This window comes from Odocoileus virginianus, chromosome 22, assembly GCF_023699985.2.
Source record: "Odocoileus virginianus isolate 20LAN1187 ecotype Illinois chromosome 22, Ovbor_1.2, whole genome shotgun sequence".
NCBI lineage: Eukaryota > Metazoa > Chordata > Mammalia > Artiodactyla > Cervidae > Odocoileus > Odocoileus virginianus.
In genome coordinates, this window is record NC_069695.1 from 12,086,634 (window position 1) to 12,110,514 (window position 23,881).

The window sequence follows — 23,881 nt, forward strand, 5'->3', positions numbered from 1 at the left end:
CTTTTTGTTAGTGGTTTTCCTATCCTGTCTTGAAGATATTCCTCCTGTGTTTTCATTTAGCAGTCTTATTGTTTCACCTTCCACATTTATATCTGTCAGTTCAGTTCAGTTCAGTCGCTCAGTCGTGTCTGACTCTTTGCGACCCCATGAACTGCAGCACGCCAGGCCTCCCTGTCCATCACCAGCTCCCAGAGTCCACCCAAACTCATGTCCATTGAGTCGATGATGCCATCCAGCATCTCATCCTCCGTCATCCCCTTCTCCTCCTGCCCCCAGTCCCTCCCAGCATCAGGGTCTTTTCCAATGAGTCAGCTCTTCGCATGAGGTGGCCAAAGTATTGGAGTTTCAGCTTCAGCATCAGTCCTTCCAATGAACACCCAGGACTGATCTCCTTTAGGATGGACTGGTTGGATCTCCTTGCAGTCCAAGGGACTCTCAAGAGTCTTCTCTGACACCACAGTTCAAAAGCATTAATTCTTTGATACTCAACTTTCTTTATGGTCCAACTGTAAACATCCATACCTGACTACTGGAAAAACCATAGCCTTGATTAGACAGACCTTTGTTGACAAAGTAATGTCTCTGCTTTTTAATATGCTGCCTAGTTTGGTCATAACTTTCCTCCCAAGGAGTAAGAGTCTTTTAATTTCATGGCTGTAGTCACCATCCGCAGTGATTTTGGAGCCCAGAAAAATAAAGTCAGCCACTGTTTCCACTGTTTCCCCGTCTATTTGCCATGAAGTGATCGGACCGGATGCCATGATCTTAGTGTTCTGAATGTTGAGCTTTAAGCCAACTTTTTCACTCTCCTCTTTCACTTTCATCAAGAGGCTCTTTAGTTCTTCTTCACTTTCTGCCATAAGGGTAGTGTCATCTGCATATCTGAGGCTATTGATATTTCTCCTGGCAATCTTGATTCCAACTTGTGCTTCCTCCAGCCCAGCATTTCTCATGATGTACTCTGCATCTAAGTTAAATAAGCAGGGTGACAATATACAGCCTTGACGTACTCCTTTTCCTATTTGGAAGCAGTCTGTTTTTCCATGTCCACTTCTAACTGTTGCTTCCTGACCTGCATACAGGTTTCTCAAGAGGCAGGTCAGGTGGTCTGGTATGCCCATCTCTTTCAGAATTTTCTACAGTTTATTGTGATCCACACAGTCAAAGGCTTTGGCATAGTCAATAAAGCAGAAATAGATGTTATTCTGGAACTCTCTTGCTTTTTTGATGATCCAACGGATGTTGGCAATTTGATCTCTGGTTCCTCTGCCTTTTCTAAATCCAGCTTGAACATCTGGAAGTTCACCGTTCATGTACTATTGAAGCTTCGCTTGGAGAATTTTGAGCATTACTTTATTAGCATGTGAGATGAGTGCAATTGTGTGGTAGTTTGAGCATTCTTTGACATTGCCTTTCTTTGGGATTGGAATGAAAACTGACCTTTTCCAGTCCTGTGGCCACTGCTGAGTTTTCCAAATTTGCTGGCATATTGAGTACAGCACTTTCACAGCATCATCTTTCAGGATTTGAAATAGCTCAACTGGAATTCCATCACCTCCACTAACTTTGTTTATAGTGATGCTTCCTAAGACCCACTTGACTTCACATTCCAGAATGCCTGGCTCTAGATGAGTGATCACCCCATCGTGATTATCTGGGTCATGAAGATCTTTTTTGTATAGTTCTTCTGTGTATTCTTGCCACCTCTTCTTTATATCTTCTGCTTCTGTTAGGTCCATACCATTTCTGTCCTTTATTGAACCCATCTTTGCATGAAATATTCCCTTGGTATCTCTAATTTTCTTCAAGAGATCTGTAGTCTTTCCCATTCTATTGTTTTCCTCTATTTCTTTGTGCTGATAGCTGAGGAAGGCTTTCTTATCTCTCCTTGCTCTTCTTTGGAACTCTGCATTCAATGGGTATATCTTTCCTTTTCTCCTTTGCTTTTCGCTGATCTATCTCAAATTAATTTTTGTTTGGATATACAGTTGTCTCAGTGCCAATTATTCTTTTTTCACTGAATTTCAATGGAGACTTTGTCATAAGTGGTCCTATATGAATGAGTCTCTTTCTGGACCCTATTCATTGGCCTACTGTCTGTCCTTGTACCCACACCACCCTGTCTAAGTACTGGAACTTTATATTGTAGTCTTGATATCACACAGTGGAACTTCTCCAACTTTGTTCTTCAATATTGCCTTGGCTAGTCTAGATTCTTTGAATTTCCATATAATTTTAAAATCACTTGTCAGTTTTCACACACATATACACGAACACATGTGGGCCAATCTGCTGGGACTTTTGTTGGACTTGCACTGAATCTGTAGATCAAACTGGAGAAAATAGACATCTCAAAACTATTGATCCTTTTGTTTCCATTTGTTTAAGTCTTTGATTTCTCTTGGGCTTCCCTGGTGGATCAGATGGTAAAGAATCTACCGACAATTTAGGAGACCCAGGTTCAATCTCTGGGCTGGGAAGATCCCCAGGAAAAAGAAATGCTAACCCACTCCCATATTCTTGCCTGGAGAATCCCCATGGACAGAGGAGCCTGATGAACTACAGTCCATGCGGTCACAAAGAGTCAGCTGACACTGTCATTTTTACTTTGATTTTTCTCACATTGTTTTATACTTCTCAGTATAGATGCTATGCCCATATTTCATTGGATTTATTTCTTAGGTATTTAATTTTTTGAATGCTATTGTAAGTGGTATTTAATTTTCTTTTTTAATCTTGCATTTGTTTATTACTAGTCTATAGAAAATACAATTGATTTTTTATTATGGACTTTGTATTTGGCAACCTTGCTAAAAATTAATTTACTAATTCAGGTCTTGTCTTAACCAAACTATAAACTAACCGGGAAAGGACATCCCCCAATGCCTTCTGCAGAATGCTGCTCCTCAATAAATGCTCACTGACTGTCCTGAAAAATCTTCCTGCAGTAGGAAGAGAAAGAGGGATATTCTCTGGGCCCTGGGGACCCCTGGTCATTGGTCCCTAGGCAGGTATAAACCCATTCAAGCTTGCTCCTCACCCCACCCTCAAGATGAGTAGCTTTTTCTTGTTTACCATCCCTTGCCACCATTACCTCTTTGCTTAGTGGCTAGGAGAGGTCATGCAGAGGCCAAGCGGAAATCACCGGTGGGACCAAAGGAGATGGATTTACACAGCCTCTCTTTCCCTCCAGAGATCATGCCTGGCTTTCTGCAGGAGGCTCTGGCCTGGGCTGGGCTCTGTTGGCAAAAGGGTGCACTGACCCTGAAAGAGTGGGTGCGTGGAGGTCATCTGGGCCTTGGAACACCCAGAACAACCATTCACCAAGTATTCACAGGGTCCTAATCTGTGAAACCCCCTCCTTGCTCCTCAGTTTGCACGGGCCTTATCTTCCAGGATTGCGCTGTGGATAAGGCAGCAATGCCCACACTACCTGGAAAGGAGGAGAGGTCCTTAAACTGAAGTAGGAGACCTGGGGTTGAGTTCTTGCTCATCACCAGCAAGCTCTAAGCCTTCTAACACATGCCTTCCTGCTCGGCATCGGCCTTGCCTCCCGTCAAAGTTTTAAGGGAAATTAGTCACGCTCTACAGTGGCATCCCACTCTGAGGCTTTACCTTAGAAACAGTCCGGAAGGGAACACTCCCAATCAATGGTCCAGCAAGCACAGAGCTAGTGAGAGCGGTGTGCATTTAGCTGGGAAGAGCAGTGTGGGTCGGGCTTGGGAAGGTTTACAGGGAAGGTTTATAAGGAAGGTTTACAGGGTCTTGAGTGTGAGAGTGGGTATGGGATGACTGGGGAGGTGGAGATGAGGGGGCTACCCCCCCCACAGTGTGTCTATTTTGGGGGGACCCTATTCTGGGTATTCTCTCTCCACCAGAGAGTATGACCTCATGGAGTAGTCACCTGGGTATATATAAATCAGGAATAGAAAGGATGCAAAGGTGGTGGGCATCTTGAAGAGAATGGGTGAGGCCCATCGGTGAGGGTCCCCGACTACGGATATGCAAGGAAGGCCTCACACTGTGGCTGACAGGTTGGGCTGCCTGGTTCAGGCCCAGGGGGTGGTGGTGGTGGTTTAGTCGCTCAGTCATGTCTGACTCTTGCGACCCCAGGAACTATAGCCCGCCAGGCTCCACTGTCCTTGGGATTTCCCAGGCAAGAATAGGGGAGTGGGTTGCCATGTCCTTCTCCAGGGGATCTTCCCAGCCCAGGGGTCAAATCCATGTCTCATTATGTCCCCTGTATCACAGGCAGCTTCTTTACCACTAGTGCTGTTCTTTATCACTAGAACACATCCCACCTAAAAAAAAAAAAGAGAGAGAAAAACAAATTTGTATATCTGAATCACTTTGCTGTATGTCAAAACTAACACAACATTGTAAATAAACTATATGTCAATAAGAATTAATTAAAAAAAGAAAAGCAACTGTTGGCAGCTCCATAGAGCTGCTGCCCCTGCTGCTGGCACCATCAGAGCATGTTTCTAGAATCAGGAGATGACAGAGTCTGCTCGTCCACATCTCAGAGCATCCTTAAAGTGGACTCATACTGTTAGCCTTCTTCTCAGCAGCTTCTGGGTTTCCCCAGGTAGGGTGGGTGCAGCCCAGCCCTCCCAGAGGAGCTCGGGGAAGCGCGTAGTCCTCGGCCAGACGGAGTTTCAGTGTGGCCACCTCCCCTGCTCCTTGCCTGAACCGTGAGCTAGGACTTTGGCTCTGTTGAATTACAACCACCCTCGAGGACATGCTTTGGGTGGTTTTCAGCCACTTGGGCATATGGACTTTGCTGGAAAGGTGGGATCGGAGGGGCCTTGGACAGGAAAGGGGTGAAGGCTGACAGATGGCACTAAAGCCAGATACCTATGCTTTAACAGACCTGCTCCACAAAGGGCCTAGATTGGTGCTGGGGCAGCAGTGAGTGTGAGCAAGGGGCGGGGGCAGGCGACCCTGGGTCCCAGGCGAGAACAAGGCCAGGGGTGTGGGCGGGAGGTGGCGCTGAATGCCCCCTGTGCCTGAACCCCCCCCCCCCCGCCCCGTGTGCTGGGTGCCAGGCACTGTGGAGCCTCTGTGGAGGCTCTGTGCGTGCCTTTGTTTCCTGGGCGGGCTGCAGGTGAGAGGGCGTTTGGCAGTCACCCTCCACCTCTGCCCGGGCCATGCCAATGTCAACAGCACAGTCAGTGATCAGGGTGGGGAGGCTATGACAAAGGGCACCCCTCCCCCAAGTGGGATCTGAGAACCCGGTGGGCCTGGCAGAAGCAGGCACCCGCACTTTCTCAGCATCAACACCCACCTCCTCAGCCCAGTGCCACCCTGCACCCTGCCCAGTTGGGCTCCACTTGTCCACCTCATCTCCGTCCTCCACTGCCAGGCTGGGCCCTTCTCTGCCCACTCTCCCTACTGACTTACCTGCTCTCACCTGGAAGGTCCCACCCTGTCCCCCTCCGTCTCCATCTCAGCCACCCCAGGAGCTCAGCTTCAGTCCTTCTCAGCCTCCCCAGGCCTCAGCAGCCATGCTTGCTCCACAGGTGGATCCCCCAGATCCCAGGCTGCCCAGTTGATTTTGGGGCTGCCTCTGTGCATTTGTGTGTTGCTCCCCAGGGACCACAAGGCACGGAAGGCAGAGTGTTCCCCTGTCCAGCCTCCTTCCCAGCCCAGCACCTGATGGACAAAGAGGTCATGTATGTTCACAAGCGCACTGGTGTGGGAAGGAAGGACGTAGTCCTGCCCGTGGTATCACCCACTGGAAGTCCTAGGTCCACCGACCCACCTGTGTAACCTCCAGGGAGACTGGGACCTTGGCGAGCCGGTCCGCTCTAGGGTAAGAAAGCATGTCAGTTACTCTTTGCAACCCCATGAACTGTAGCCCGCCAGGCTCCTCTGTCCATGGAATTCTCCAGGCAAGAACGTTGGAGTGGGTTGCCATGCCCTCCTCCAGGGGATCTTCCTGAACCAGGAATTGATCCCAGGTCTCCCGCATTGCAGACGGACTCTTTACTATTTGAGCCACCGGGACGTCCTCTGGGATAAAGAAGCAGTCAAATCACAAGGGGAGATGGGAGGCTGGGGGCTGGGGGTGCCTTGCACCACCAAGGGCAGAGGAAGGATTGATACAGAGAGTCCAGGTGACACCTGGGAAGTCTGCTGCAACCTGGGCTTTTCCCGAGGAAGAATGGAACAAAGGCTGCTGGGAGGCGTGGTGTCCGAGAGGGATGTGGGCCCAGGATTAGAGAGAGCTGCCTTTTATTTATGCGGCTGGGTGGTGGGGACACAGGTGTTTGTGATGTTATTTTTTATGCCTCTTTGTATGTCTGGAATATTTCATCACGGATTTTTAAAGAAAGAGGTGCCTGAGGCCAAGACTATGGAGGTGGCTCTGGAAAAGATGCAGGGAAGAGGCTTGGGGAAAGGCAGGACACCTGGAGAAGCAGGGCTCCACAATAGGGAAGGAGGAAGAGATGCTTGGAAAATCTAAGTCATGAATCACTGGGGCTCTGTCCAGACCTTGCCAGAGTGTAGGCAGGGTTGAGCCAGGGTGGTGTCGTCATGGGAATGGATCGCAGATGAGATCTGATCAGGTTGACCAGGATCTACAGAAGCATCCCTTCAGTGGGCCGCCAGCCTCCTGGGTTTTCAGCCGAGGCTTGTAACTGCTTCCAGGCACTCAGGCTCAGCTGTCAGGGGAGGGTGGGAGTTTCCGGTGTTGCTGTTGTTGTTATTTTCAAACAATCATTTTAAAGTAGATGAGTCTTCTTTACAGCATGCCTAGGTTTCAGACTCTGAACCTCTGAAGAATGGATAAATGATGCGCTTTGTGGGAGGAGAGGGGATTGCAGAGGGGGAATGATTCACTTTACAGAAATGGCTTAAATAACAATGCCTTTTGTGGGCTTAAATGAGATTTGAGGTGCTTGGCTGCTTAGACCCAATCTTGTATGGGAAACAGGCCAAGTGCCATGGCCTACTTTGCTGTGGGTGTGTCTCCATCTGTGTGGGGCCTAGAGGGCAGTGCCCAGGGCAGTGGCCCTGTCCTGCATGGGGCTAAGAAGAGCCACTCACCACTGGCCTCTCCCCCAGGGAATGAGACCATGTCTGTGGCTTTTCAAGGCTGCCCAAGAGAGAGTCCACCTACTTCTTGCCCGCCCACAAGGCTGCATGGACCCAGCGCCTTTATTGGATTGCTGTTGCATAGAGTCTGAGCCTGGAGGAGGGCAGATGGCTGGTGGCAGCTCTGGGCCACACTTTGTGGGGGGCACAGTACTTCTGGAATGACTCAGTGAATTTTAATCATATTGACAAGAAAACTGTAATAACGCGCTAGCCAGTGTCCTCTGCTCTAGATTTACACCTGGTACCTGTGGTATTGGATGTTTCATGCCTGCCTGCTTGTGGTTAGTGTGGTGGAGTATCCGTGAGCCTGATGTTGATAAAGAATCTGTCTCTGTGGCAGGGATTAGATTGGACATCCTTGTCTTGCTTGAGATCGGCCACTTTGGGCCATCTGCCAGGGCTGCATATTAGAGTGGATCCTAGAAGGTGTCTGGGTGGGATTTTCTGACCCGTGGACTCAAGGAGGTTTGCAAAAGAGACCAGGTGGAAGATGTGGATGATTTGGGATAGCCTGTGCCTGTGACAGGTTCTTGGCTGCCTCTTCATCACCAAGCTGCTCTGCAGAGTGTCTGGGAACATTGCTGTGTCTACAATGCAGGGGTGTTGCTTGCTGTGGACATCTGGGTACCATACTCAGGTTGAGCAGGTAAGAAAGCAACTTAAATGGGAGTGGGAGCTGAGGACTGTTAACAAGAGTGGGTATAACTCACTAGAAGCTCCTGGACTGCAATCAGAGGCAGTGTGAGCAGAGGACAGGGGTCTGTGGACCCTGAATTGAGCAGTACGCTAGGAACTGGCTGCCCTGGAGGGGGTGGGCAGGGCAGCCGTGTGTGCCCAGGGCTCTGGAGGGGATCGCAGGCTGCAGTGTGTGAAGCATGATGACGTCTGGTTCACGGGAGTGAAAATTCCACCTTGGACAGCCCCGAAGGAGACGTCTGGTTAAATACGATGCCTTGGCATCTATTTACCTCAGCCCCCTTTCTAATCACCCCTCCACCCATGGCACTAAAGAAAATGACAGAGCCTGATGCCCCGAGGACAGTGAGAGCAGGGAGGAGCAGAGAGCAGGTGAAAGATGTCGTCAGCAAAGATGTGGAGGTGGAAAGTCTATGGATGGACAATTGCTCACTGAGCAGAGAGATGAAACCCAAGGGTGGGTAGTGAGAAGAAATCTCGAGAAGCAATCACCCCACCCCCTGCCAACCCTCAAGCAGAGGAGAAATGGGAGTCACATACTTCTGAAGGTAAGATGAGGAATGGCTTTGAAAACATGGGAACTGGCTGAAAATTTTTGTGAAGAATCCTTACACCCAGAGCCCCTCCTGTAAACTTCCCTTCTCTGCTTTGGCCAAAGACTAGAAGTTTCTTTTCAGAAGGATATGATTCAGTGAATTTCTGGACCCTGAGACACTGTGTGCAGCTGAGAGCAAGTTTGCACACTAGACTCAAAATGAGAGCATTTATTTAAAGATTACATCGCAAGTGGTGAGACTTCCAGCTCCTCTCTACTCTATGCCCCAGTGTCTGTCCCCCAAGCAGAGTGACTGGAAGGTTCCTTTGCAAGTAAACTGATTGGCCCAAAAGGAAAAAATTCTACACATACGGTATATGTGAGTAGGTATGTATATGTGCATATGGATGTGTGTTTATGTATATGTGTGTATATGTGTAGATACATATGTGTACTTGAGTGCATATCCACACACATGCATATGTGTGTATATGTATGTTTGTGTGTGTATACATATAAATATATGTTTGTGTGTATGTATCTGCATGTTTGTGTGTTTATGTATGTATATATTCCCCCAAAGAAATGACCAGATTTCTTCCACCTAATCACCCATAGAGAAATCACTGACTTTTTAGTGACTTGCTCTTAACTATTAATGCTGGTCAAGGATCACCTGGCATTTGTGAAAAGAAAAATCTGTAACATATGAGATCAAGAGAGAGGGAAAAAGCAAATAAACTGGAGGGGGGAAAAAAGGAGCTGAAGGGATGAAAGCCAAGTCTAGGAGCGGAAGAAAACTTCAGTAAAACTATAATTAATGTCCTCAGAGAGATAAGAGGAGATAATGCAGCCATAAAATGAGAATGGGGGTTATAAAAAAGGAACGCTCAAAGAATAAGGAAGAACTCTAAGAAGTTAAACACATAATAGCAGAGTTTTAAAAATCAGTGGAAGATTTGAAAGGTGAGTTGAGGGACTTTCTTAGAAAGTAGGAAAAGAAGACAACAATGTAGGAAGTAGGAAAAAAATAATTAGGAGATTTAGAAGCTCGATCCAAAAGGATCAACAGTAAGGGTTCCAGAAAGAGAGAAAACAGACACTCGAGGGGAGGAGATTATCGGAGAAGCTGTGTGAGAAAGTCCGCAGGACTGAAGGACACAGGCTTCCGGGCTACATGGAGGGTCGCAGTGGATGCAGAGACCCACCAGATGACCTGTCCTGGCGGAGCTCCAGAGTGTTAAGGACAAAGTGAGGCTTTATACAGCTTTCAGAGTGGAAGAAAGTAGATTGCATACAAACAGGACAGAACTCAGCTTTCCAACAGTGTCTCTGGAAACTGGAAGACATGGGAACAATGCCTCCAGTCTTCCAAGGGCAGGTGGTTTCCACGTTTCTGTTCACAGCCAAACAGACAAACAGAGGGAGACAGAATAAAGTTGGTTCAAATAGGCATGGTCTCAAAGGGCATACCTTCTACACACCTGTACCAATGAAGCAGGCGTGTGTATCAAAATGAGAATGGCATGTACAGTAGCCAACGTAATGGGTCCCCAAAGATGACTGCATCCTAATGCCCGGAACCTGTGAAAATGTGATATTCCATAGCAAAAGGGGAGTTAAGTTTGCAGAGGGAATAAAGACTGCTAACAGCTGACCCTGAGATGGGGTGATGATCCTGGGTTATCCCTCCGGGTCCAATTAATCACAAGGGTCCTTAGAAGCAAGGGAAGGAGGCAGAGGAGCAGATGAGAGTCATGATGTCCGGGGAGGACTCTCCCAAGGTCGCTTGGCTAGGAGATGGAGGAAGGAGCTCTGAGCCAAGGACTGTGGGTTCCTCTGGAAGGTGGAAATGCAGACAGCCTCTTGAAGCTCTTCTCCCCCAGAACCTTCAAAACGAAGGCTGCCAACATATTGCTTTAGTCCAGCGAGACCCGTTTCAGACTTCTGACCTGCAGAACTGTAAGGCAGTACATCTGGGTTGTTTGAAGCCACTTAGTTTTCAGTGATGTGTTACATCAGCAATGGACACTAATACAGTGTGGGATTCAGGAAGCAAGGAGTGAGAAGTCCCAGGTGACAGCTGTGCAGAAGGCTCAGGTCCAGGCTGGACTTGGAGCATGGAGAACTCTGGATGGGATCATGCCTGGAAAAAAACAAAAAGGAACAGACAGATTGCACTCAACTGTTTGGAGAGGGATTTGAACAGTTCTATGTGTGTGTAAATAAGCACTGTATGCTCAATCGTGTCTGACTCTTTGAGACCCCATGGACTGTAGCCTGCCAGGTTCCTTGGTCCGTGGAGTTCTCTGAATACTGGAGTGGGTTGCCATTTCCTTTCCCAAGGGATCTTCTCGACCCAGGAATCAAACCCACCATCTCCTGCAGCTTCTGCATTGGCAGACAGATGCTTTACCACTGAGCCACCTGGGAAGCCTGTAAATAAATGTTAGGTGCATACAAAGCCATTTTTAATATTAGAGAAAATGTTATGGAAGAAAGGAACATCACGTGGCTTATCCATGAGCAGTGGCTGTCCAGTCATCATAGTGTAAACACCGACAATTGATTTAACCAAGATGCATCACTCTGTTGGGAGAATGGAGAGGACAGAAATGTGGGTTTAGAGGAAGTGGGATTGGGGGCATAGGAAACCTCATCTTCCTTTCCGGGGCACTAATAGATAATATCTAAAAATGGAAGTTCTGTAAGTGGTTATATATAGTGTGTGCTCTGAACTGTGGCCCTCCAGAATTCAAATATTATATCCCTAACCCAGTGTTTGGAGTAAGGAAGTAACTAAGGTTAAGTGAGGTCATATGGTGGAGCCCTGATTAGCATCCTGATAAGAAGAGACCCCAGAGTACTCACTCTTGACTGTGTGAAGACACAGCAAGGAGGTGGTTATCTGCAAGCCAGGAAGCAGGCTCTCTCAGAAACCAGACTCGTTGGCACTTAGACCTTGGACTTCCTAGCCTCCAGGACCATGGGAAATACATTTGTATTGTTTAAACCCCCCAGGTCTATGGTGTTCTGTGATATGTTTGAAAGTCATAACATGCTGACTAATACAGCATGTTATTTAGAAATATGTCACTAAAGACCATAGATCAGTGATCAGTGATGTGTGCTCAGTCGCGTCTGACTTGTTGCGACCCTGTGGACTGTAGCCCTCCAGGCTCCTCTGTCCATGGGATTTTCGAGGCAAGGATACTGGAGTGGGTTGACAGTTCCTACTCCAGAAAAGACAATAAGAAATAGCTAAATAATTGAGAGTGGTTATCTCTGGGAAGTGGAAATCCGTGTAGGGAGGTCTGTAGCCAGGAGTGCTGTTTTTCATTGTTGGGTTTTATTACTTTTACTTTTTGAAGTCTTGTATATGTGCTAAATTTTTAAAGTAAAACAACAACAACAAAAATGGAATTTATTGGCTTAGGTAAGTATAAAGTTCAGAAACAGAGTGATCTTTAGGAATAGTTTGATGATATCTCCAGCTCCATTTTTCTGCAGCTCAGTGCTATTCTCTGAACTCTTTTATAGTAGCAAAACGGTTGCAGCAGATCCAGCCCTTACATGTACCTTCAGTATCTCTGATGATGGAGCTTCTCCCCAAGAGCTCCCCAGGAAACATGTCCTGCATCTTATGTGATAGAATTTGTCCCAGTCACCATAGCCAGGGAGCTGAACTGAGCTGATTGGCTTAAGCCAATCATAACCCACCTTGGAAATACATTGGCTTTGAGGTGCAAGTGGTAATCTGGGAGGAAATTGGTGTTCTTCTGCCGAGAGGAAGGATGAAAGGATGATGGGTGGCTCTGAGTAGCAAGTGTCCAGTACAAATGTGTTCCTCTGGACAATATCTCTTTGTGAGATGTAGGTCCCTCCTAATTCTTTTGATAGGTTGGTTGGTTGGTTTGGTGGCATTTAAGTTAAATGTTAACTTTTGCTCTGTGTGACTCATGAAATAGGGAAGACTGGACATAAAGAAAATGACTTGATAAGGGAGGTTAAAGGGGGTGTCCCACACCATATAAGGGATGTGGCAACATGAAAAAATGAAAGGCAGAGGTGAGTCCAAAGCCCCATTCTTCAGGGAAGTGTGTACTACTGTGACTCAGTTGGATACAATCAAAAATTTCAGCCTGGAGTGATTGAAGGACAAGTCCCAGACAGTTCCCTGACTTCACCTCTCTTCCCAGCCAGCCTACCACAGATGCCGGAAATTACGTCATTAGAAACTCATCTCTGTGTAAGAAGTTCCCATGACTGTTGGGAGGGGGGTACATTTGGCCATTGCCTGTCGCTAAAGCAGAAGGCCTTAGTTTGCCAAATCCTTCCTGGACAGCTGCAGCGGGAGGAGATTTGGGGTGTGGGAGGGAAAGAGGGGAGAAGCATCCGGAGGTGGGGGGGCACTCAGCACAGGTGTGGAGGTGGGAGAAAGAGAACCAGGTGAGGACTAAGATTGGGGGGGTGGGGGGAACAGCACCAGATCCTTAGTCCCTGGAGTGCTAACCTTAACCTGAGTCCTGAGAAGGGGAGTACTGGACACTCCCTACGACTCAAGTTAGCCAGCTTGCCAAACTCATCAGCTCGCTCCATCCCTCTGACTGATGTCCACAGCTGGAGGAACACTTGGGGCAGGAAGGCAGCTGTCCAAAATGTCCACCATGTCTGCTCCCACCAGCTGAGCTGAATGCTTTCCTAGAGGCAGCTGGCTTACTTCCCAAACCTGTTTATGCCAGTGGAACTTGCTATTGTAATTATGCAATTTAATTAAGTATTATACAAACCAATTAAATCCCATTGCAAAAAAAAAAAAGAAAGAAATTGTTTCAATGAAAACTCGGTTGAAAATTTGGAAAGACTCAAAAAAAAACCCCAGTTCATTTTATTTAATAAAAAAATGCTGTTGAGTTAGATGTAAATGAAACAACTAGGAAAGGTTGGGGAAATATTCATGAAATTGAGGGAGACTTTTGCACTCAGATTATTTTGCAAGTGTATTTAGCTTCTCGTTCCATTTAAGAAAATCATACTTAGAAATAAGTGTGATTTATGCCAGAAAGACAAGCAGAACAATTACATCCAGGAGATGTGAAGGTAAAGAAACATCTTGACTTTACATCCAAAGTTCAGTGAGTGAATACACAAACATGCAAGATGCTAAAATGTTTCAGCTCACTGACTAATCATCTCAGCTAAGAAGCCTTCCTGCATAGCTTATTTGTGGTGGGCTTCATCTCCTGGACACTCCTCCCACTCTTCTGACTCAGAGGCTGGTATGCAGGGCGAGATCACACTTATGAGCCGCAGATGCTTAGTTGGCCGGGTTTCCCAAAACTGGCAGAATTGGGAGAAGCCAAGGAGAAGCAGGAAAAAAAAAAAAAAACCTGAGGATGGCTTCAACCTGGATCAGCCCCTCTGCCGCCTCCCAGCTGTTACCCAGCGGCCTGAGCAGTAGGTCCAGCCTGCCCTGCCCTCTCCCCAAACTATCCCCCCCACCCCACCCTGAGAGAACAGGGAGCAGGGTGATTCCATACGTGAGACTGAAGCTCAGAGGCAGCTGCCGTTTGGGTTCTTTATGTGCCCTCATGGCTGCAACTGTGGCCTCTCTACACGCACCTCCTTCTCCAGCCACACCTGGTTATGCTTGACCACTCCCACCTATGCCTGTTTGCTAAGAGCCTCTCTTTCTAGACTGCCCTTTTGCCCTGACTCTTCATATTTCCCCCCTTTCTTCAAGCTTCTGCTTACTGTCTGCTGCCTCCAGGAAGCCCTCCTTGATTACCCGCTGAGCTTACTGCATGTTCCATCCTTCTGCACTTAGCCTTGACTGCTTTCACATCTTTCCAAGATGCGGGGCAATTTTAGGTGCCGAGGAGAGGTTCTCACCCAGGTTCAACCCAACGCCTCCCCTGAGCTCTAAAATTGGAGTTCTTCTTGAGACCCTTTCTGGATTTTATTTCAGACACTCCCACCTCACAATCACCACCCTGTTCAGTTCAGTTCAGTCGCTCAGTCGTGTCTGACTCTTTGCGACCCCATGAATCGCAGCACGCCAGGCCTCCCTGTCCATCACCAACTCCCGGAGTTTACTCAAACCCATGCCCATCGAGTCAGTGATGCCATCCAGCTATCTCATCCTCTGTCGTCCCCTTCTCCTCCTGCCCCCAATCCCTCCCAGCATCAGGGTCTTTTCCAGTGAGTCAACTCTTCACATGAGGTGGTCAAAGTATTGGAGTTTCAGCTTCAGCATCAGTCCTTCCAATGAACACCACCCTGTAGGACTGCACAAACTTCACCAGTAAAGCCCCCACAATGGACATAGAGATTCAGGACTATTTGTCCTGAAAAATTGATGTGGGAGAACCACGAACTTTCGAAGGGCTGTAGGACACTGGGTTCCGTCCCTGGGTCCCCAGTTCTCGAGGAAAAGTTGTAGTTCAGTTCAACTCTGTTTCTTTAAAAAACCTTTAAATCAGAGACTTCCTGTAAGCAAGGCACTGGGGTGGGGGCAGGGAGGAGTAAGGATGGGAGGGGCCAGAGATGAATGACACATGATGGCACCTCCTTCAGAGGGCTTGAGCAGGTGGGGAAGATGGCCAGTGCCTGAGAAGCTGGGACGGTGATGCACAAAATGCGGCGGGAGGTGCGGTGAGAGCTGGGGGGACCTGAGGGGAAATCGGAGGGTGGGCCTTCCAGGTGGGCGGGTGGCCAGGATGGTTCTTATACTTCACACAGATGCAAGTAGTGCTTCTGGCGGCCCTGGTGCGGCTGGGGGCCTCTGTCGGGATCCTTTCTGACGCCTCCTGGGAGGGGAAGCTGGGTGGTTGAGGACACATCTTTTTCTAAGTCGTGTGGTGGGATTTCCAGGGAAGAGTTCTGACTCAGCTTTCCCAGGCCCCAGAGGTTGGTTGACACTGCTGGAGGGACACGTCGTGGTTGGCCTGGGACAGCCACTTTATGCCTACTGTCCCCCGGTAGCTATTAACAGTGTCCCCTTTCATTCTCAAAGTGCCCTTGTTTGGACAATAAAAGGGAGTGGCCGTGCTGCGGGGGAGTGATGCGGTCCCGGGGGAGCAGGGGCTGCAGGGGACAGCTTTGGGGGCAGCCTTCACCAGGGGCTCCCCTTCTGCTGTGGGGGTCGCCCGTCCCCTGTCCAAACACCTGTTACACCACCCGCACTGCCTGGATCCTACGGGCATTGGATGTCACTGGCAGAGTCTTCTGCATCATTGGGATGCAGAGTAAACAGTGGAGTTTGAAAATAAAAAGCCAAGTAAATCCTTTCCCGGGGTAATCAGTTTTTTTCTTCCATCTGAAAGGGGGCTGAAAGCATCTTTTTCTCTGGGAGAAAGCGTGCTCGTTGCTCAGTTGTGTCTGGCTCTTTGCGACCCCATGGACTGTAGCCCACCAAGCTCCTCTGTCCGTGGAATTCTCCAGGCAAGAATACTAGAGTGGGTTGCCATTCCCTTCTCCAGGGGTTCTTCCCGACCCAGGGATCCAACTCAGGCCTCCTGTGTTGCAGGTGGATTCTTTACTGTCTGAGCCACCAGAGAAAGCCTGATATTAATTATTTCTATCACACTGGTGAGATAGAACTTCCTGGAAAGTAGGTTTGGATACAGGGAGAAGCATGAGTGATAGGATGCAGGGCACCAGGAATAGGACAAGGGCAAGACCCACACAGGCAGGAAAAGCCACCAAGGGGAAGCCCGTGGTCACTGAAGACAGAGCAGGCCCGCCTCCCGGTTCCACCGTGTGGAGCTCTGAATGCCGCCTTTGCCAGCCTGACGTCCGTCCCCACGGGAGCTGACGAGGCAGCCTTGCTCCCAGGGCACTCCGGCTCCCCTCCCCGCACGCGTGCCCACACCAGCCTCGAAATCCCAGCCCCACTAGGCAGCAGAACCAGGCCGACAGGCAGAGTGGGCAGCCCATGCCTCTCCAGACCCCATCAGCCAACGAAGTCAGGCACAGAGAACCTTCTTATTAAACCCACGAGGCTCCCTTCCACCCCTCCGCCCCTGCGGGGATTCTGCTGCGCTGAGATGCCTTCTTCACGAGCCCTGCAGACATGAAGGCTTTGTCACGCTTTCTTCCTTGTGTTACGGAAAGAGAACGTTTTTCCCCAGATTTGAACCATTTTTCAATATTACAGCAGTGAGTATTCTCTATCTTCCCCCCTGTGTCCACTCAAGTTCTGCTGAGCTTTCACCATCCTGCCTCACCAGCCAGAGAGCGTTGGGAAGGACCCCCTCAGTGGGCACCCTCCTCCTTCTTACCCTGGCGGTGTGGGCAGGGGGGCCCTGGGGGTCTGGACAACCTTCCCCTGCTTCCTCAGGCCAGGATCTGCTGGCAGCCCTGGCTCAGATTTGCCCAAGCCCAGGAACACTTCCCTGAGGCCAGACAAAAAAGAAAACGTGTGTGACTGAGCAGTTGGACCAGGGCTGGGCAGCCTGACCAGAGAGATTAGGCCTTTGTTCCCTGGACAGGCTCTCTCGCCTCCCCTATCCCAGGCCCAAGGTCCCAGCTTTGGTTTTGGCTCTCTGGGCTCAGCCCTTTCTCCTCCTCAGGCTGTTTTAGGGTTCTAGGCCAAGGTCACAGAAGTTCAGACTTCCAAGGGGGCCATCACCCCCCAAAGCAATGACTGAAGAGGATTTGGTTGCCTTGGAAGACACCGTCCTCCAGTGACAAGCTCACACTTTCCCGTCCCAATCCCCCCACCTCTCTCTCCTTCTCTCTCAATCAGAGCAGACCAACCTGGCCTGGTGCCCTGCGGGCTGGACCTCAGCTCATAGGTTTCCCCGAGGTGCCCGCATGCAGGCCCCGGGGCCAAGGGCCATGCTACTGCCCTGCAGGCTGCTTGGCAAAGACGACACACACACACACATTTTTCAGCCCTTCCAGGGAAAAGCAGGGAAATGTCCACTTGTTGAGTGGGCTCTCAACACTGAGCAACATCGCATGTGCAGGTTTGTCTCGGGGAAGCCCCTCTGAGTGTGCTCCCAGAGCTGAAAAAGTGGCCTCTGGACCAAACGCAAGGTCTCCCCCAAGGTGTGGGGGGTGCTGCTGTTCATTCTGTTCAGCAAATACTCAGGAGTTTGCTGGAGGAAAGGGAGGCTTACCATCAGATTCTTCTCTTTCGTGGGGAAATAAAGAGGCATGCAAGTCATCACTGTTGAATTCAAGGAATGTTTATCGAGCACCTACTATGTCGGCTGTTGGGGTGGAGGAACAGAGAAAGGCGGGTGGAGTCTGGCTTATGGGCGCAGACTGGGTCTCTGTTTGACTCCCCTCTGGAGGGCAGTGGCTGTGAGCCTGGCCCAGCGCACGTGCTCAGAAAGAGTGAGCTAAGGCTGAGTCACTGGCTGGCAGGCAGAAGTGCCCTGGTTGCTGGGCTCCATGGCTCTGTTTGCCTCACCAGCTGCTGGGGTGGGGGCTGGGGGGGGCGGGCTCCTGCTGGCCTCCCCTCTTGGCTTTCCCAAACAGTCTCTAGCACTTTGGACAGATGTGATTATACTTCTAGTTGGAAAGACCGTGCCGGTCTCTGGACCTTCCTCCAAGACCCCAGCGTGGCACCTGGTGGCCCAGTGGGGCTCAGTGATGGGGGTGGGTACTAACTGGCCCTAAGTATTGTGTTTTTGGGTTGGTTGTTTTTTTAACTAGTAGACTATTTTTTTTTTTTAGAACAGTTTCAGGTTTATAGAAAAATTGAGCAGAAAGTACAAAGTTCCCATATACCCTTTTTCTTCCCCTCCAAGTGTCTCCTATTATTAATATCTTGCATTAGTGTGGTACCTTTGTTATAACTGGTGAACCAATATTGATACATTATTGTGTTTATTCTTTTATTGAAGTATATTGTGTTTGCTTCAGGTATGCAGCAAAATGATTCAGTTTTACATACGTATATGTATATATATGTGTATATCTATATTTTTTATTTTTCCATTATAGTTTATTAAATGATATTGAATATAGTTCCTTGTGCTATATAGTAATTCTGTGTTGTTTATCTATTTTATATATGATAGTGTGCATCTGTCAATCTATTGATATATGTTTATAACTATAGTCCATAGTTTACACTAGAGTTCACTCTTTGTGTTGTACAGTTTTATGGGTTTTGACAAATGTATAAAACCATGTGTCTACGATTACAAGGTCACACAGAATGGTTTCACTGCCCTAAAAACACCCTGTGATTCACCTATTCTTCTGGACTGTCTTCCCTCTGGCAACCACTGATCTTTTTCTTATCTCCATAGTTTTGCCTTTTCCAGAAGGTCATATAGTTGGAATCATATAGCATGTAGCCCATTCAGATTGACTTCTTTCACTTAGTAATATACATGTAAGACTCCTCAATGTCTTCGTGACTTGATAGCGCATTTCTTTTTATCACTGAGTAATATTCCATTGCGTGGATGTACCACAGTTTATTTCTCCATTCACCCACTGAAGGACATCTTGATGGCCTCCACTTTTGGCAATTATGAATGAAGCTGCCATAAACTTCTGTGTGCAGGTTTTTGTGTGGACATAAGTTTTCAACTCCCTTAGGTGAATACTTAAGCATGTGCTTGCTGGATCCTATGGGAAGAGCATGTCTGGTTCTATAAGGACTAGACAAACACCAGACAGACTGTGCCATTTTATGACCTCAGGGTGGTTAATTTTAATATTAGCAGGAAAGCAAACTGTAACTCACATAACACAGCCTCCGAAGGATCCTGGGAAGAGAAGCCCCTGCCTCTCTGTCACCACAGACCTCAGCCGACCCACCCTAGTGACAGCTCATCACCCCAGGCGTCTTCTCATCGGGTGCTGGGCTACCACCAGCCCAGTAGCACTTCCCACGGGAGCGCAGTCAGCTCTCTCCTGCGTGTGCTGGGCTCGAGCTGGGAGCTGGCACTTAGCAGTGAGCACACAGTCTGCATTCCCCGATGGGGCTGACCTCCCAGGGAAAAGCTGGTCTCACCGTCCTCACCAGAGAACATAGATGCCGCACCTGATGCCAAGTGGGTCCCACTTGCTCAGTTCATCTCTGCTTCAGCCCCGGGAGGTAGGAGGTCAGTGCCATTATTCTGCCCATTTTGCTGGTGAAAATCTAAGGCAGAGAGAGGTTAAGTCACTTGTCCCAGGCCACATAGCTGGTCAATGGCAGGGTCAGTCTGGCTCTAAACCCCAAACCATTATGGCCTCCTGGGAGCTGCTAGGCCCTGCAGCAGAGACTAATGACCTCCCTGTCCCCTGAGGGCAGTTCTCACAGCCTCTGCCCTTCCCTGTGAGGGAGAGCCAGTCACTTCAAAGTCATTCCCAGGGTGGGGTGGGGGGAAGCTGGCGTCCGCCGGCTGCCATCCAGCGTCAGACAGCCCCCTCCCAGCCCCGCGTGCTTGCTGAGGCTGCTATGGGGCTCGGGGTACACGGACGCACGGGAACCCTCCCACCACCCACTGGGTGTGTGCAGGCTCCAGGCTGGGAGTCTGGGACTTGTGTTCTGCTTCTGGTCTTTCCTTGGTGTGACCTGGTGTGAGCCATTTGCCCTCTCTGGACTCAGGTATCCTGGTTGTAAAGTGAGGGATTTATAGCGTTCCTCTAGCATGGACATTTGATGTTTTTCAAAAAGGCCTTAGAGACCCTGAGAAGAACAACACCAATTTTCTGTCACATGCTGATTGTAAGTGCTGTGGCGGTTCTTAGAAGAGAGAGGTTAGTGCCGATTTAAAAAAAGAAAGAAGGAAAAAGCTTTCATGAATTTGTGTTAGTTCTCAAAGGCAGCATCTCTACAAAGGTGCTAGGGAGAACAAGGGTGTTTATCCATGAGCAGAAAGGCCACAGAGGGCCAAGGTCATGTCTACAACAGGCTCTGACCTGTACCCAGTCTGGGGCTTCCCCCTCTCAGGGCCAAACATGGCCTGACCCACAGGCACTGTTTCATTCTAGACTTTCATGGTCCCCAAACCATGCAGTCCTCTGCCTGGTCCCTTCTGGTTGACATCATGCAGGTGAGATTTCATACTAAACTTGCAGGCCTTGAGGGAACACCTGGAAAGACTCTGGGTCCTAGGACTTGGTTTGAGCAAGGATGTTTGTGAGCCGGATGCTTCTGAGAAGGTCAGTCAGCTTCTCTGTGCTTCCATCTTCCTGGCTGTACAGTGTCATGGGGGGAGTTTGCAGGCCGGGACCACACCTTCTCTGGTGTGCATCCCCACAGGTAGCAAAGACCCTGGGATACCGCCAATGCTCAGTAAACAGTTAGCTCTATCCAACCTGCCAGACAGGTACGTGTGAAAACACTTTTTTTAATTATAAAGCATCACACAAGCGTTAGCTAATATTAATATTCGCATTAGTCGTGTCCGACTCTTTGCGACCCCGTGAATGGTCGCCTACCAGGCTCCTCTCCATGGGATTTCCCAGGAAAGAACTGGAGTGAATTGCCATTCCCTTCTCCAAAGAATCTTCCCGACCCAGGGATCAAACCCTGGTCTCCAATATTAGTACAAGCATTAGTCTGTTAGTCTCCCAGTTCTGAGTCACACTTCATCTTCCTGTTGCTTCTGAAAGCCAGGAGCAGTCAGAGAAGAGGGCCTAAATGTTTGTGGCCACATGTTTGCAGACATATGTGGGCCTGCCGCCTTCTCAGTCTCTATACGCTCCGGGAAGAGAAAAGAAGGGATGAGGGTGGAGAAAGGGAGGGAGGTTGGACTGCACAGCCTGGTCAAGGGCCAGGCGTTTCTCCATATGACAGCGGGCTGGAGCCAGACCCCTCGGCCCCTTGACCTCTGGTTCCATGTCTCCTCGGAGAGAGCCAGGCGTGCACGCCCTGCAGAGGTCTGGCCCTTGACAGACAGCGCCGACTGGTCATGGAGCCAAGGGCTGGGGAGATGGAGCCTAGGTGATGATGTCCTCTGGCCCGTTTCCAGCCCTTCCTGGAGATTCGAGGAAACAAGTCATTAGTCTGGAGCGTTCCTTAATGAGAGCAAGGCAGCCAGATTGTTGGGTTTGAGAGCCTCCAGGTCAGGGTCCAGGAAGGCACCTGAAATAATTAGGGACCTTTTGTTGGCTGAGGGGCCATGAACTTGAACCTTATTTCTCCAGAGGTGAAGGGGTGCCCAGCATTTGGGAGGATGGATGGGGTGAGGGGTGGATAACTATTAACTTGGAAAGCTGATAGCATCACATTCTCACTGCAGACCATAATTGGGGGAAGGGACCTTCGTGATCACTCCCTTAACTAGCAGAGGAGAGGACGAAGGCTCAGAGAGGGAACGAGGCTAGTCAGGAGGTCCCGTCAGACTCTTCTTGTCTCTCAAGCCTTGATATTTTTCAGGTCTTTATTGAACTGAATTTGTTACAGTATTGTTTCTGCTTTCTGTTTGGTTTTCTGGCCACTGTTGAACCTGTACCTCTGCACTGAAAAGTGAAGTCTTAACCACTGGACTGCCAGGGAAGTCCTAAGCCTGTATGTTTTCTCCTTTTTCTTTTCCCCTCATGACATTATTTTTTGAGGCTTAACGCCTGTTCCAAGAAAAAAAAAATCAGGATACAGAAAAAAAAAATTATCCATGCTATTTATTCACTCTCACTCACAGAAGCTGTTAGCTCTAATGATCTTTCCAAATTAATAAAACCTGTAAATGTTCGATTGTGTATTGCACACATTGAGTTACACCTCTAAATGGCTGGAGGGACCCGCTCGCTCGCCTGCAGTATCTAGCTCGAGGGTTCTGTAGTCAGCTGGTATGCTCTGCACCCCAGGTAGGGACCTGTGCCCGGATTCCCTGGGAAAGGAGGCCCGGCCCGTTTTCCTCCCAGAGCTTTCAAAAAATGTTACTGACGATCCTGGTCCAAAGGTCCTTCCAGGGAATTTAGGGGAGAGACAAACCCTTCAGACATGAATACAGAATCATTCCCAAACAAGTGCTCGATTGTGGCTTTGTGATGTTCGCAGGACTTAGATCCACTAGAATGAGTAGGATTCGGTTTGGCAGAGGCCACAGGAAATGGCTTTCTGGGCAGGGAGCATGGGCTGAGAAGGAGCCCATGTGCCTGGGAGAGGAAGCTGATCCTGGGTTTGGTGAATGGGATTGGCTGGGTGGAAGGGGTCCCCTCTCTGGGCGGTGATGGGGTTCGGAATCTGCGAAGTGGGCACAAGGAGATCCTGTTTCTTATGCTCAGACACCTCCATCTGTGATGATGCTGCATGAATGCCATGTTTGCAAGCCATGGGTTCCCTGGCCCAGAGTCACACAGCCCAGTTTGTCCTTGAGTGAGAAAACCTATATTACTACAGGATGATTTTTTTTTAAGTGTGGTAAAATATGCATAACATTTACCATATTAACCATCGTTAAGTGTATAGGTTAGTGGCATTGTTTATTCACATTGTTGTGCAACCATTGCTACCATACATCTCTAGAATGTATGGTTTCATCTTCATCTTCCCCAAATTAAACACTTAACTCTCATTCCACCCTCTCCCCAGTTCCTGGTAACCCCTCGACTCTACTTTCTGTCTCTATGGATTTAACTGCCCTGTGAGTGAAGTGTGAAAATTGGCTCGGTCGTGTCTGACTCTTTGCGACCCCGTGGACTGTAGCCTGCCAGGCTCCTCTGTCCATGGAATTCTCCAGGCAAGGATACTAGAGTGGGTAGCTGTTCCCTTCTCTAGGGGATCTTCCCAATTCAGGGATCAAACCCAGGTGTCCCGCATTGCAGGCAGATTCTTTACCGTCTGAGCCCCCAGGGAAGCCCGGATACCCATATGAGTAAAATCGTACATTTGTCCGTTTGTCTTATTTTCACTTACCAAATGTCCTCTAGTTGATATATCAGAATTCGCTTCCTTTTTAAGTCTGAGTAACATTCCATCATATGCATGGACCACATTTTGTTCACCCATTCGTCCATTGATTCTCGGGTTTCTCCCATCTCCTGCCTATTGTGAGTGATGCTGCTATGAAAATGGGTGTGCGAGTATCTGTTTAAGTCCCTTGCAGGACGATTTTGAGCTTTTAAAAACAAATGCTTCGGGCTTTCAAATCATCAGGGGTGATCAACTGACCCTCACTGCTATCACTCCATGAGGAACAGATTGTCAGCTTGCTGTTTCCCACGTGTGAAGACTCTTCTGCCTTGAGCAGAGCTCTTCATTACCCTCTGCCAGGGACACAGATTGCAGGCTGGACTCTGCGTGCACGCGGCCTTTCCCCACTCCACACTCCGCGGCTTCCGTCTGCACGCTAGCCAGTGTCAAGGCCTCTTTGCCTTCACTTCTTATCCTGAAACGCATCAGTCATGTTGAATTTGTCCCTCACTGAGGTAGCAGATGCTCTGCACTCTTGCTTGGTAAGTTCTTTCTCCTACCTTCTAAAATGTATTTAGCCACAATCGTAAAAGCCACGGGAAATCACACAGGCACAGTGCTCCCTTCTGGTCCTGTGTCCTCCCCACCTCCTCCAAAAATCTCTCCGAACACTGCCGAAGAACTAAAAGACATCCTGTCTTGAAGCATCACTACTGCTGGCCATTAATTGCCTC

At 48.9% G+C, this 23,881-nt stretch overlaps 1 protein-coding gene across 3 annotated transcripts in view; it reads left to right on the plus strand.

Annotated features, from left to right (window-relative positions):
* The window catches only part of ZBTB7C (zinc finger and BTB domain containing 7C), a 379,298-nt gene that overhangs the window by 198,884 nt on the left and 156,533 nt on the right, over nucleotides 1-23,881 (plus strand). The gene's annotated exons all lie outside the window — the stretch shown is intronic.